Source organism: Falco biarmicus, chromosome 7 (assembly GCF_023638135.1).
Source record: "Falco biarmicus isolate bFalBia1 chromosome 7, bFalBia1.pri, whole genome shotgun sequence".
Taxonomy (NCBI): Eukaryota; Metazoa; Chordata; class Aves; order Falconiformes; family Falconidae; genus Falco; species Falco biarmicus.
This window is the reverse complement of record NC_079294.1, coordinates 52,199,186-52,215,364: the sequence shown is the minus strand read 5'-3', so window position 1 is coordinate 52,215,364 and position 16,179 is coordinate 52,199,186. Positions and strand designations below refer to the sequence as shown.

The 16,179-nt window shown below is 45.1% G+C and overlaps 1 protein-coding gene across 1 annotated transcript in view; it reads right to left on the bottom strand.

Annotated features, from left to right (window-relative positions):
- ANXA2 (annexin A2) overlaps positions 1-4,158 on the bottom strand; it is a 28,207-nt gene extending 24,049 nt beyond the window's left edge. The window contains exon 1 of the mRNA XM_056346976.1: positions 4,007-4,158. The gene's annotated coding sequence lies outside the window, so the exon portion shown is untranslated. The remainder of the gene's footprint in view (positions 1-4,006) is intronic.
- Between the last annotated feature and the right edge of the window lie 12,021 nt (positions 4,159-16,179).

Genomic DNA, 16,179 nt, shown 5'->3' with positions numbered 1-16,179 from the left:
TTCAATCTTTAATCCTGGACATAGGCCACAAATGCCTCTAGTATCATATGGTTTTGTAGTGGCTCCTCAGTAATAAGAATCACAGGACAAGCTACAAACACTAACATGCTTGTCAGATACTAGCTAACAAGGACTCTCCTAAAACGACAGCTCCAGAAGTAAGAGCCACTGAGGCAAGAAAATCAGTATCATTGCTCCATTGCCTGAACCTACATAACATCTTGCTAATGCGTTTAAAGAAAAACAGGGAAACCCCAGCCCTAAGACAGATGGCACACACTGCAGAAATGAACACGGATGTGATATGCCGGTGTTTCTATGCCCTGCCTTTCTTCAACTCTGGTTTGTGGCCAGGGAAGTTTGCTATTATTACTGCTTTACTGGAAGGGTCTCCCAACTAAGGAGGAAATTTTTTCCAAAGGTTAAAAACCAGAGGCACTATTGAAGAGGCTTGATGCATTCCCACAGCTCTACTCTCAAATTCCTCCACTTGAAGGGACAGACATTGCCACTCACATTACCTTCTCATCATCCAGGTTGGCACCTGCAGAAAACATTATTTTTCCTGTTGAAATTAAAGCTTGTTTCTCAGGAACTCTACAATCAAGCTGTAGAGAGCATTAGCAAATAAGGAAAAGAGTTGGCTTGATGAGAGGTAGGAGACAAAGGACGGGAACGCCTGAGTTAGTGACATTCCACTGACAGATAACTGATCCTGGAACCCAGGCTGAGCCTCGCAGGGTGCCACTCCCTTCACTCCCATACCGATCCCAGTTCCCCCAGCCCAGCTCCCAGGCACTGTGCCCTCCAAGCCAACTCCCAGCTATGGTGCAGCCAGGCCTGGGTATGTTCTTTCAAGTGGTTTTCAGATTCTTTTTTTATCCTCCATCAGTCACACCACTGATGGCATTGGGGCTTTCTCAGGCAAGCGGTACTAGCCACCCAGGCAAATCTCCCAGACAAACCACGCTCCACTCAATGATCAATCTGAAATCAAGAGCTCAGAAAACCAGCAAGGAGTTTGAAATAGTTTCTTAATATTGGAGATCTGAAACACATATTTGTATTTTGTTTTAGCTCCTGTAAATCTCCTGTGCACCAAGAGAAAAAGCAGAGAAATGCTGACTTTTAGCAGATATAGCAAGCATTATGAGACTGAAATGCAGAAACAGTTACACGGCTTTTGTGGCATAACTGCTGTAACCGGCCCTTTCCTCACCTAGAATACAGAAAGCAAGCCTTTCATCTTCTGAAGTAACCTAGGTGTAAGTAACAAAAGCAACTTTCCATCAAGGAAAAATTAAGATCCCAGGGGAGGAAAAATAAGAGAGAATGGAAATCACAGCCATGCATCAACTAATTTGAGAATAAATCCTTTTCAGAGCAAAAATTCAACCCAGCCCTTTAAGAACAGGCTGCAGAAGTGGTAATAAGCTGCTACCTGCTATTGGCACCATTAACCATGATGGTTAGAGGGACGATCTGTTACTGAGTTATGAAATTCTCAGTGTTTACTCTTAATAAAATGAAGTGCCTAGCAACGAGCCCTTTTGTACTCCACAAGCATTACAACCGATACCAAAGATGAGCAACTGAGGTCCTTCCGTCTTGCTTGACACAAAGAACTAAAAACCACCAGTGAAAGCTGAAGCAAAGCAACTGCAGTGTAATCTTTCACAAAACAATCACGGAACAGCTTTTTGCAAGACTGCCATTTCTAAATCAATTTAAAACCACACTGAATCAGGCTTGTTGGAACAAAAAACTTGAACAAAGTCCAGGAACAGAACTAACACACCCTCACGTAGAGCTGGAACTGGGAGGTTCCCATCATCAGCACACAATGCTATGGCAACTGACCGCCCAGCAGCAGCAAGCTGGCTAAAGAAAAAAATGGGAGTTTTTGCAAGAATTCTTCCAGAGAAATATCTTTACTCAGAGAACATACACATCTCTTGTCACACCCTGCTTTGAAAGACACTCATATTTGAGGACAGACTCACTGTTCTCTGATGGACTCATTTAATCTGATGTCGTTTTGACAAGTTCTGGTGAGTTTGAACATGTAAAGAGAAAATACTTGCACTAACTTGTTTTTACTTACACTGGAAAAGATTCAACTTCTACCTTCCAGCTGTAAACTAATACTTCAGTACCTTAAGGCGAGTTTCTACAACCGGTTTACCTCCTAAATCCACATTACCTAATCCTGAATCACAGTGTCTCAAAGAGATAGCATCTGTTTCCACCTGGACTCCCCCCCAGCAATCACTGGTTTGCCAGTCTGTTGCTGTACTGGGCCTAGTGTACACGCAGCTCCTTACTCCCAGAGCTGCCTGCTGGCAGGAGAGCCTGTTTAAAAGCAGCCCCGTATCTTGGTTCCCAGAGGCAGCTCACTTATATTACAGCAGGAAAGACCCGTGTGAGCCATGGAAAAAAAAAGTGTCAGGTATGCACAAACAACCACATTGCTCAATAAGCAGAGTTAGCATTTTAAGAAGCACTTATTATACTCTTGCAGACAGAGACTGAGCAAAGGGTGTTCCCAAAGATGGGAGCCCAGGAATCCCCAGAATGAGAGAATGGAAACTGTTTCACTTGGAGCACGTTTGGGTCAGGTCCAAAAACCTGCTCCGAAAACCAGGGCACCGCAACAGAGGAGATAAGGGAAAGCAAGGAAGATCCACAATATCTGCTGTAAATGAAATAAGGACAAAAAAATCATTAATTGATATACAATGCTAAGCACAGGTACAAATGAGCCAGGCTGCATCTCCCCAGATCACTCGATAAGGTTTAGCAGATCACTTAAAGCCACTACTTGGAGAAAAAAAAAACCTTTAAAGAAAAGGATTTCAACCCACTAAACTACACTACCACAAACATGCTTTAACCGTTGGCTTCCACAGACACTGCTAACAAGCCAGGAGATACTTTGTTCCAGGAAGGTACTGGGCACATCAAAAATTAAGGGCTTTTATTTCTAGAATTCAAGCTATTCTCACTTCTGAGACTTCACAGAAAAACACCTTTTTTTTTTTTTTTTAAATCAAGGCAAATAATTCCATACATTAGCTAATGGGAACTATACTCACTAGGGCTGCTCATGACAACTAGCTCCACCAACAGAAGCCACACGTCGGGAGGGATCGCTCAGGGCGTGGGGGTTCCAAAAGGTTTTTTCACCCTTGACCCGTGTGTCAGTGCCTACGCGCCCCTGAGCGGGTGCAGCGTGTGAACACGAGCGCAGAAACGGCTCACACCGAGCGGGGCCGGAGCTGTCGGTGCGAGAACACGGCTCACTGCTGCGTGGCCCTGCAATCATCACCCCTCTCCCAGGGAGGGGCATCCCCCTGCCCCGCCCGGCCCCTCGCTGCGGGGCCCAGCCGGCGCACAGTGCCGGTTGCGGGATCCTGACGGGCTGCGGGGTCCCGGCGGGGTGGCAGAGCCGTGCCCGTGGGGGGCCGCGCAGGGCCCGCTGCGCTCCCGGGGCCGGCCGGGCCGGGGGCTCCGGGCTGGGAGCGAACTTGCAGCGTTCCCGTTAGTCGGGCTGCGCCGCGGCGCACCTTAGCGAGGACGAGAGGAGCGCAACCGGGGCCGGCGGAGCTGGGGGCCGGTTCCCCTTCCTGCCGCCGCCGCCACACCCGCAGCGCCGGCGGGGAGCCCCGCCCGTGGGGCCGCCGCCCGGAGGGAGCCCGGCGGAGCAGCCGCGGGCGGGTACAGCCGCGGGCAGGGCAGGGGAGGCAGGCAGGGGAGGCAGGCAGGGGAGGCAGGCAGGGGAGGCAGGCAGGGGAGGCAGGCAGGGGAGGCAGGCAGGGGAGGCAGGCAGGGGAGGCAGGCAGGGGAGGCAGGCAGGGGAGGCAGGCAGGGGAGGCAGGCAGGGGAGGCAGGCAGGCAGTCGCGCCCAGCCACCGGCCCACTACTCCTCCCGCCCGGGGTGCGCCCCCCGCCCGCGCCCCCGGTGCTGCGCCTCCCGCTCCGGGCCGGGCCGCCCGGCGGGACTCACCTGGCCGGGGCGGGCTGGGCGGCTCCGGCGGCGGCTGCGGCGGCTGGGCCCCGCGGCGGCCCGGGCGGGGTTTTGTAGGGCCGGGCGGGCCCTCCCCTCCCCGGCGCCCCCCCGGCCCGGCGCTGACTCAGCCGGCCGCGCCCGCCTCCCGAGCAGGGAGGGGAGCGGGACGGGGTGGGCGAGGGCAGGGCCGCAGCAGATTCCCTCTCCGCATCCGCGTCCCGCAGGGCGCCGTCCCCGGGGGGCTCCGGGGCAGCGCCCGGGGGTGCGGGGCTCAGCCCTCGGCCCCAGCTCCGCCCGCCCGCCCCGCAGACGGGAGGCAGGCGACGGGGCCCCCGCACCCCTCGGGACCTTGCGCTGCCGCCGGGGCTCCCCGGAGCGGCCGGGCCGGCCCTGGGGCCAGGCACGCACCTCGCTCCCAGCCCCCCCCGGCCGGGCTGCCCCTCCCGCTCGGGCTCACCCCAGCCAGACCCTCCGCGGCGGCCGGCGCTCGGCAACGAGCTCCCCGCGGCAAGGAGCGGCGCCCGCCCCCGGCAGCGCCCGGCCCGGGAGCCCGGGACACCCCTGCGCCCCCGCCGCCAGCCCCGGAGCTGGGGGACCCCGCTGCTGCGCTCCCGGCCCCGGCGTCGAGCGAGCAAGACACGGTTAAAATGTACTTGCAAAGGAGCTGCAAGTGGATCGCTCCAGATGACTGTTTCACTGCAACAGTGTGGCTAAGTTACCGGGGGTCGGCCTCGACTAAAGCAAGCACTCCCCTTCCCGATCCGTGCCGTTATTCCTGTCATTTAACTGTGGGACTCTGTCCCCCGGAGGTGAACACATTGCAGTAGCCCTTTCAGCAGCATGTTGTCACCCAGTGGTTATTCTACAAAGAGGTATTTGCCTCTGCTATAACGGGTTTTGTAGGCACAGGCAGGGCTGTTGTGGCAGGCAAAGAGGGCAAAACACATTACCGGTTTGGCCAGGCACATAAAACCAGCGGTGGCAGGAGCAGGCAGCACAAGGGACACAGGAACGAGCCGAGACACAAAAGTAATTGCCAGGATGAAACAAGGTCAGAGATACAGAAAGGGAGAAATATTAAGAAATACTGCACTAGATTGGCACACAGAGGCAATGGAGCAGGCTGGTAAACCGATCATTGCAGAAGGTGAAAATAACATTAATAGGCCTTTTCTGAATAAATGATAGTGACACGAAGGGGACGGCCATAGGAAAAGGCCTATCACGGAACAGCCTTTCGTCAGAGAAGAAAACCGGTGCCAGTATTGCATTAGCTTGACATGTTACCTTTCTTTTTGGCAAGGCCACTGGGGTTATTTCTCTGGGTATTATAATGAACCTGTCTTTAAGAATTAATCCCTGGGTATCCCACCTCAACTAGTGTCTGTTGCAGATAATTTCCCCCTGCTTTTCAAGTTTCTTGGGAAAAAAAAATCACTAGTGACTTGGAACGGTGATTCACAGATCAAAAACACATTCCTAGAAGTCACAGCCATCCTGTACTGCAGTCTCGTTAAGGACTTTAGGGGTAAGCATGAGCAAAAGCCGGACACAGCCAATGTGCCTATCATGGATGCAGTTCCTCAGGGACAGTTCTTTTACCTCTCTCTCTTGTCAAACATTCTTAAAGCAAAAGCAGAAAAGCATAACCACAACAGCCTCAACTGAAAAAAAGAAGTATTTTCACATATGCAATGTATTGTTAACATGCAACATACATGTTGCATTCTTGTATAAGATCTGCTGAGCCACATATTAATTAATTCACAGATGAGCACATCACTCTCTTAACCGAAGGCCCATTTACCTTTCAGTCCTTCACTACAGCTTGTTTCAATGACGCTACTCTTCCCATTTTCTTAGAAAATTGTTCTCTTTTTAGTAACTCAATACTTAGAATTTGAAGTAGCTCATATATCGCCAACATTAATTTTGGTTACCTAGATCTTCATATAAACAGTCCACAAAAGCTCTGCTATCAAGCGGACTATTATCATTACAGCCACAGTAACTGCAGCATAAAAAGATTTCCCAGCAATTCCAACAGCTTCAGAAATGTTGTCTCCAATATCCAACTTAATAATCAATTATTCAACCTCAGAATCACACATTCACCTCGTTTAGAACAGACAGCAGCCTTTCTGAACTTACACAAGCTTCAGGGACTTTTGAAGAGATTTCAAAGGAAAAAAGACTGACAATAGGAAACAAAAGCAATCAGAGCCATGAAGACACAAACATCATATTCAAACATATTATGAATTCCCTCATTTGCTCTCCGCTTATGTAGGTCAACCGACATCAAAAGCACTTGCACCAGCTGGGGAATCCAAGTCGCATGAACCGCAGAAAACACATTAACACTTTTGGCAGAACAACCAACCATCCCCTCGTACCAAGGCCTGGTGACTCTGCCCATGGAAATATGATACATCCTTCATACCTTTAAGAAAAAACTGCAAAACCAGCCAGCTGAAGGCAGCAGTCAGACTGTACAAAAAGGAAAGACTTCACTTATCTGCCAAACAGGGAAAGGAAATTGATTCAGTGGAGGAACAGCAGCCAAATGCCTGAATCACTTTTTCAAATGAGATACAAGCTTGTAAGTCACATGGGTTATTCCTGAAGATCTACCCAAAGCTCGGAGGGTTGGTACAGCACCTATCACAAGGGGCTCCGGTCCATGACCACTGCTCCCGAGCACTACATTGAAGTAACTACTGTCAGCATTAGGCTGGATAAAAGGCTAGAACAAGGTCTGCACTTAGGGCAAGCCCAGTGCCTCACTGTGCCTGCCTCACACATGATGTACTGGAAGAAACACGCTACAACTAGCCTGCAAGTAAGGCCGTGCCAAGAAAGGTTCTCAGTTGTGTTCACACCGCTTACCACCCGCACCCCCTTAAAACATCTGCACAGAAGGTCATATTCCAAGTAACAGGCAACTCCTCCAGCTGCAGCTACGTGCTGGTGATCTCCGGTTCCCTGCATGCTGACCACAGCAATCAGAGTGCACTTTTGTTGACTGGAGCTCCCCAGAGTCCTGCTGATGGAAACCCAAACGTCACTGTGCTAACTGCTCATTCCTCCCTTCCGCCGGCTCACTGTGACTGTGGTTCATCCTATACCCTACGGACACGCTGTAGGTGCGTTTATTCCACCCTCTCAGACTCAGTGACATTACCACAGCTAACTCCCCCATTGTTTTGTTACTGTTTAATATAGTTTGATAATTTCCCCCCCCTCCCTCTTTCAATTCAATATACCATTGTCTGCCACCTCACCACCACCTTTAACTTTTCTTGTCATTATCTCCTTCTTATGTTACACTACTGGAGGTTTGACGTGCCTAACTTGAACATTCAATTTAAGTTCCCTCCTGACCCAGGCTTTACCTCTGGAATAACATTAGTGCATATGGGCTCACTCCGGCTCTCAATAGATTTTTCTCTCCCTTCTGTCTGATTGTTTGGCTCCTTCGTCTGCACAGATCTTACTCATACTCTTTCAGGATGCTGTCTATAAAGAATCAAAGAGTTACACAGGCCATAATTATATCAATATGTATTGCCTCTTTAAACTTTTTTCTTCAATATAAAAAAAAAAAAAAGAAAAAAGATCAGGACAAACGACTTTCTGGTTTAGGTGTGGCTGAGCCTCTACGTAATGTTGCCTCCCTGGAATGTGTTATGTTGCAAGAGGATAATATAAATTCCATTCTGATTAACATATTGATGGGGCAGACCTCTGGGTGTTATTTTTGCGCTTTGATTATCTGGTCTAATTTGGGAACCGCCATGATACAAATACATGCAATTTTTATTAAGAGTAATCACACATTATACAGAAAGCTAAGTCTAACTTTAAAGTTACGCAAGTTGGGTTCCCACGGTAACAACTTGGCAAGTTATGATGCCAATGGCTATACAAGAATGGAGGAAGGACTCCAGAGAGCACACCTAGGCTGCATTAGTAAAACTCTAAACACTGGAAGTGTTAAACTTGTTTTGGGTTTGGGTTTTTTTTGGAAGGGGGGTGGCAGGGGCAAATGCAACGCCTTTCATTAAAATCCATGATGATTTACTCTAAATCTTACAGAACTGTAATTCCAGTGTATGATTTTTTGAAAAATAGATTGAATACCAGAATACCAATGCCATCTTTCAACTAACACGGTACCAGAGGACCAGAATTCTTGTTAGGTAATACCTAACCACCAAAGCCCTCGGATCAATTCTGTTCTGCAAAATCTCTTTCCTACAATGCATGCACATTCCTGCACAAATGTTCCTCTCCACTCAGAATTTCATTTACTTGAAATAATCCCTTTTAAAGAGCTAGACTTATCTCTGGAATGATCTTGTGCGTTAGCCAGGTCTCTAATATTTTGTTACATGTGTATTTTACAAATGAAGCGTTATAATAGCTAAGGTAGGTGGCATGTGCTAGTTCAGTCTGGGTACAGAGAGGCAGTATGCTTCTGAATACGCAATCCAGGCTAGAAACTGGACACCTGGGCAGTATGGCTCCCAGCCCTGTGGTTTGCTGTGATGTTAGGTTGCTGCCTTCTCACTGATCAGGTCCTGGCTTTCGACTGTTAACTCTTCAGGGCAAAGACTAAGGATTGCATCCACTAAAGAAAATGTTAAACGACATAAATCACTCCATCAACATACAGGAATAAATCAGATTCGCCAAACTACTTCCAGTGTATTTTCCTCTGTTTCATCCAAAGTCTAAGTTACATGAAAGCTGATGTAACCTTGTTTAAGGGATCTATTTTAGCAATTGCTGCAACTGACGAAGACGTGACAGGCATTATGTTCTACAGTTACTTCCTATGCAGAATCTCTAAGCACTTGACACATTATGTTAGAACCTGACAGCAGATACTTTTCATGGCAAGTAAAACATCTACCTCCCTCTTCCACCAGATGGCTGCACCTTGCATGTCATTTACAAAAGTCTCCTCTTACATCCTGATACTGGCTTATCACTGGCTTTGTCTTCAGCTACTTCTTGACTCTATCTGCAAATCTCTGCTGTCAGTATCCCTCCTCTGCCACATTCATGCATGTCTGACCATAACCTTACTTTAAACTCTCTCTTTTCAAAGATATCCCTCATTACCAATGTAAATAACACCATCACCCTCTTCCTTTTATCTCACAATCTCAGTGGATCCTTTCACTCTAACCCCATGAGCACACAGAGCTTCCCTCCACAAAGAACCAGATGCCTGGGTGATTTGGGATCCAAATCAAGACAAGAGAGTAACGAAGCAAAATATTAGCTAAGACTAGTTACAGGACGCAGTCGGAAAGAAACTCGTTTAACTATGCACAAAAGCTAATAATAAGCAAGCTCTCTTAGGGCACATGTACAGCCTAATTAGTCACTACCAGTTGCCAAATCCCAAAAAGTTTGAGTCACCATGGTGGAAGTCCATTGCACTGGCTGTTGGCTGTTAACAGAGAACAACACGGAACCATCCAGGCTCTCTCCAGATACTCAGAAGGTAGCAAGATCCTTTGGTACACTCACCTAGCCAACACAGGTAACAACATGGGCCAGCAACTTCAAAGGTGCAGTAGGCTTGTTCCCCTCATGACTTAGCCCATGCTATTGCATCTTCTTTCCTCCTATGTGGCATACTAACTAGAGTAAGTCAGAGAGGTACACGCATTCAGGTGACACTGAGATTCAATGAGGTATATGCATCACGAACAAATGGTAAACCAGCAATTCAGACACGTGTACCAAAGAACAGAAAACTCCCTCCTCTGGCATACATTCACCATGAGCATTAGTAGCATCTGGGGTTCGATTTGATTTTTAAACTAAACTGTGAATCGCTAGCATTTTGGTTTTTCAGTGTGACCCACAAAAGTAATCATCCAGTGTGTGACTAAGAGACGTTGCCTGGATACACACATAAACAGAAATGAAACACACTTGCCAAATTCCTTGTACTGGTATTGGCGGCCTGAATACACTCTGCATCTTTACATTGAATGAAACAGTCACAGGATATACAAACAGTCAGTCACTATGTGTGTAACCATGTTTCAGTGAAATGCCTCAGTCCCTCAGGGGCTTCCCAATGCCCTGCTTGATAGCCAGCAGCTGCCTTTTTATCCTAGGATCATGCAATCTGAGGCAAAACAAGGCCTGTAAAGCATTGTCAGACATTAAAGGATGTGAATTTACTTTCTGTTTTCAGGTTATCATGAACACTTTCAAGCTCAGTTTAATCTACTCAGGATTGGAGAGTTTCAATTCCATCTGAATCTAGATACCATGCTGTCTTTGGTCCTATATACATGAACAGGTTAAAAAGACATTTCAAACCCATTATGATGATTTCAGCTTTCCAATAATATCAGCAAAGTGCTGCTAGCATAAACAGACTACCATTATATATTATAGCATTAAGAGAGATTTAGAACCCATTTAGATGGCACAGTGCTTAAAACGATCACAGCTGCCAGCTCTACAATAACGTTCCCCAGACTGCCACCACACAATGTAGGAAATATTAGCAATACATGTCAGAGCTCCTGACATCATCCAGAGCAGACCAGCATGAATAGTGACTAGTTTGGTTTGTCTTCCCAAAGGACAGAAACAGCTATAAAAGATGGAAGCTGGCAAAAGTCCTTAGGGAATTTTTCCGAGGAAGAGTGTTAAAAAGTTTCATGTAACGCAAAGTCTGTTCTGCTTCATTGTTTCCCATTATTATGTGCTTTTTCCACTTTAGTGACTCAGAACACAAACAGCCCCGTGGTTTGGATTAAGCTCCTGGCCTCTGCCAAAGCACAGGGGAGGCTGTCACACCTTAAATATATCCCCGAGAATCCTGGGGAATAACTCTGACAGTTTCAAGGAATCTAATTAAGCACCATCTAAACTTACTCTGAAAATTCTTAAACAGCAGGTTCCTACAGCAAATCTGCAGGCTGGTAACTGCATACTGCAAAAAGTATCCCCTTTTTACTTACCATCGTGCCACCTCCAAAATGGCCCATGAAAATGAGTTTAAAAATCACTTACAGAATACAGTTCGCTGACAGAAATCAGCATATTATTACTACAGCTGTAATATTTCAATTAAAATCAATGATTCTGTAAAATAGCAGGGAAGTTTATTTTAAAACATAGCAACCCATTTTAGTACAAAATAACACAAAAGACTTGTGATCTTGAGTTAAGTTCTTACATGACCTGAACTTCATTATCTAATCCAGCTCACCTGAGGTACTAGCTGGGGAACAAATGATGTCTTGCAACTCAAAGGAATGTCACAAATTCTTGATTAAATGTGACTGTCTATGCTGATGGTTTTTTGCTCTTTCATAGTAGTGGCATCTCATACCTTTAGACAAAAAATCAGGCAAAGTAACTTGACTTCAAAAAAGTTGTTGCTTGAGTGAAAAGCAAAGGCTGTTATGAAGAAATTGGTTTCTGCCAGGCAGGCTAAGACTCGCTTTTCCAGGTCTGAAGCACAGGTTTGAATTCTAAAACCAGAGATCGCTTCCTTGAACGACTCTGAGAAGTACATTAAAAGCCTATTGTTTTAGCATGAAGGCGCACATGTAATGCTTAATGTTTTCATAACGTTTGCTTTCAAATAAGCCTTCAGTAAACAGTTCTACTTGACCAAGATAACTTTCACTGCTGTGTCCTGCACGCTAGTAGCTATTGCTCACACAGGGAAGCAGTCTAACCTTTAAGCAGGTGAAACAGAAGACTGTAGTGTTAACACAACTACAGATAATTTTCAAACAGCTCCTCAACACTAAGGTTTATTTTCCTAACGCTACTATCACCCAGGAAGTCATTGATACAACAATGAGCAGCCACCACAGAGTGTATAGAATAACCCAGTTCAAAACAGCCGAGGGAAGGAGTGGAAGCCTAGCTGACTGATCAGCAAGAACAGACACGCAGAGACAGGTGGCTGTTGACCTTCCTGGGGAGACAGAAGCTGGACCAAAGAAAACCTTCAGGAGGGTTTTGCCAGTATAGAAAGCTAGAACCCAAAATTTAAGCCACAGCCCGACACAGATGTACACACACACCGAGTAGCATGAAACCATAGATACTTAAAACCAAAGAAATTTATACAATATTTTATCTTCTCAGTTTATCTCTTTGGTAGAAAACCTGTAAATGGAAAACAACACACACATTTGATAAATATGATGTTGTGTGCAGTATCTTCCCTGAAGAAGGCAGGAAACAAACTTATTTATGCATGCATCTGCATACAGATTTACTGCTTGTTGTTAAACAACAAAAAAAGCAGCAGCCTGTAGTGACAGGTCTGTTGACCCACAAGTTTATTTTTCTCCAGACAGAACGCCAGTGTCAGTACAATATTCTTTCCAGGTTTCTTAACACAATGTGCTTTTGGATTAAGTAAGATTAAATAAGTCTGTCTAATCAGTCTTACTGTGCATTCTGCTTAGGTTAGGCACAAAGAAGCCAAAGAATTTAACAAGTGCTCACATCAGAGTTTAACTTGGAAATGACTACAAAATCTGTTCAAAGCAGCACGTGCAGCTATGCAGTAATTATATTTCCTTTTTATTACTTTTGCTAATTAACAAAGAAGATCCAGTGAGTTGCACAAGACTGTCCTGTCAATCAAGGGAACAGTACTGCACAAACACAGCGCTGGAAGTGTTAAGTACAAGGTTCTGAAATAAACCGGGTTTGACTGTCGACGTCGCTTTTAACATGGCAATGCAACCTGCTCAGCAGAGGGGACAAGAAGCAATGGGGTTCTGACAGCTACCTCCTTCCCTTTTTTAACCTCAAATTTGACTAGACTATTAAAATATTTGTTGAAGTGCTCTGTCTGCCAGGCAGTAGAGCCCACACTAGACAGATTGACAAGTGACTTGTTTCAGTAGGAATTTTTCTGCATTCTTCCTGATTTTTTTAAATTTTATTTTGATTTGCTTGTGCAAAGATTTGGTAGGTGGAGCTTCTGAGCGTAGTGAAACAGAAGTTGCAGCAGGCCTGGCACAGGATGGCACTCATGCCGTTCACTCAAGTATGGGATAAACAATTTTAAAAGTCCACATTAAGGTAAGAGCCATGACAGACTTGAATTATTTTCAAAGTTGCATCATTACTCCAAATCTGATTTTCAGTGATGAAATGAAGTTCCAAATAAATATTCTCATTTTATTCATAAATGCTTTCTAAATAGTTTCTGAAAAATACACTACAACTCAAAGTTGTTTTCTGGCATTGAGAAGGAAATTGAATTTGTGATATATAATAGAGCAATGTATCTTTGAAAACATTTTAATGCAATAATTCTGGCATGGAGTAATGGAATTTGAATCTGCAAACAAAACTTAAAATTTTATTTTTCTGCAGAGATTCTTAACAGCACCGGAAAAAAAGCCAAGATACTTTTAGCAGAGAAATATATCAGTGGCAGTACTTCTGGGAAGGACTGTACCTGTGCTTGTAAGAAAAGCTGTATCTTCTTAAGAAAGGAGCTGCGACGTAACTTCTCAGAGAAGCATCTGAGAAAGTTATACGTTCCGTCAGACTTCGATGGGGGGGAGAGGCTGAAAATGCCCCAATTCCTTCTACTACTAGAGCTGAAAGCAGCTTAAATGGAGGTCAGCACCAAACATTCTGAAAGACCATGTCTGAACTGATTTTTAATGTTCTTTTGGTGACCAGCTGCTACTTAAAATACAGGGCAAGCAAATTAGAAGCAGAAGTAGTACCTCTTCAAATGGTTCAGTGTCTGCTACTGAACTTCACTGCATGGGGTTGGACAGGCACTTGCTGTTGGCAGCTCCCACCTGCCAGCACAGGAACGGATGTCTGGTCACTTGGTCCCAGCTCTCTGTGCTTCCAGCTGCTAGGCGACATCAGAAGACAGAGAAAAAGCCACAACAAATCTATTCCTAACATATTTTACAAGGGCAGTGTCTATTGTATCCCCAAGGGGTTCTGCAGTCAGAGGAGGTGAAGAGGTTTAGTCAGTCACATATGGGAACGAAAGCAGTTCGTCAGCGGTTCAACAGTGCAAATAAAATTTGAAAACACTTATTACTGCAGAAATAAAGAAAAATTAGATTTTACAACTAATAGCCCATTGCACTTATTCATGCTAATACAAAGAACTGAAAGTTCCATGGCTTTGCATATACGTCAACCAGTAACCTCCAATGCCAGGTAAGAATTCCCCCTCTAGTCCTCTAAAACTAACTTCCAACTGCCCGAACACGATGCAAAGCTATCTATACCTCCTAACACACACCAGGAAACAGGGAGAACTGGATTCAGTATCAGTGACCTTGTACAGCACGGAAAACCACATGTTCTCAGAGGGCTTCTTCCATTTTTAGTGGTTGGTGGCTCAAAGCTGAACTAGCAACAGAGTTGGTCATGAACAGAGCTGCTCAGGGGTTCGCAGTAGGTCCAGTACTCCTCAGTATCCTTATCAGTCACATGGATAATAAGATGGAATAATTTTTCACCAAGTTTGCAGATGACGCCAAATGGGGAGAAGAGGTAGGTAGAGTGGACAGATGAGCCAGTATTCAGAGAGACTTGGACAGCCTGCACAATGGGGCTGACGGGAACTGCGTGAGACTTTGCAAAGATAAAGTCCTGCACCCAGCATGAAATAATCCCAAGCAGCAGGACAGGCTGCTCCATCAGCGCTGGACTACAAACATCCGCACTGAAAAGCTGAGAGAACAGAGAGATCCCTGTGAAATCACTCTGACCAATTCTCCAGCACTTAAGAGCTCCCTGTTCTGAAAGACAGGACAGCACATGCTTCCCCCTTTACAGCCAGGTAAATCTGCATAAAGAAAATAAAAACTAACGAGGGAAAAATATAATCATAAGATTCTCAGACTGGGTAAGTTACGTCTGACCAGGCACTCCAAATACATGTGTAAAAGATATTCTTACAATACAGAGTGACAAAGTAGTAATTACATTTTAAAAAAGCCACATAAATTGCAATGTAAATGCACACAATCCATTCCAAACGCAGAGCTGAAGACTGAAATTACAGGACTGTGAAATCTGTGACATTTTCCCCCTAAACTCAGTGGATTAAGGCAATAAAAAAGACCAGCGTTCATTATCTGTAAAACAGCAGTTACCTGGAGAGCAAGATCCAGGCCCCTTCATTCTCCTCCAGCTGTAGTTTCCTGCTTTCACAGCTTTACAATCTGTGTTACATTTAGGAATTTACAATTTGGTGGCATCACAACAGTCGGGCTTCCCTGTATTCCTTCGTTCTCCACAGCTAACCCTCCCTTCAGGACCAGTCTATATAGAACCAGTCTATATAGAACCAGTGATCCAGCAACTAATATCAAGCTCATTTTTTGGCTTTACTGAAACCTTTTTTACCAAATTATTTTGTGTAGACATTATCTTTGTTTCAGATTTCAGACGTTACTGCCCAAAATAAACACGCTAACCTTTCTCCTTTATTCAAACTCCTTTAAATAGGATTTTATTTTAGATGCAAATATAAATGGTGTATACTTTGGTTCTCTCACCCCTACACAAGTGAACAAAACTGGAGTCTTTCAAACAACCAACTCATCTTAGAGCAAATTACTTCAGTGCCACTTAATGCAAAAGGGAACAGTCAAACAAAACGTAACAGTGAATTAAAAAGCCATCACAGATTCCCTACCTACTGAAACAGATAAGAAACTACAATTAGCATACTACTAGAATACTACTGTAGTGTAATAGTATACTATGAAGAGAAAGATGCAAGTCTTCTAGGCATAGAGAGATATGGGCAAATAGACCAAACATTTTTAACATATGAAACTGCATCAAGAAACTAAATTCCATACAAGTCTGGCAAAAGGTTTTGTGTATACAAACTGAAAGCTGCTTTGAATTCCCCCCACACGCTTAGTTATCTGGCAAAAAATGACTCATAGCTAAAATATGACTATTATGAGAGGTCACTAAGTGCATTTGGGATTTCGAATCAGAACTAGCTGTAATTCACAAACAGCTCTACAACAGTTCAACCTGTGATTAGTGTTATCACTGCAGCTATAAGGCAGTGGCCAAAAAAGGATTAAACCGAATAATACTATAAATAGCGCTAACAGTGTGTGTGAGAGGGAAATATCAGAAAATGCTTTGAA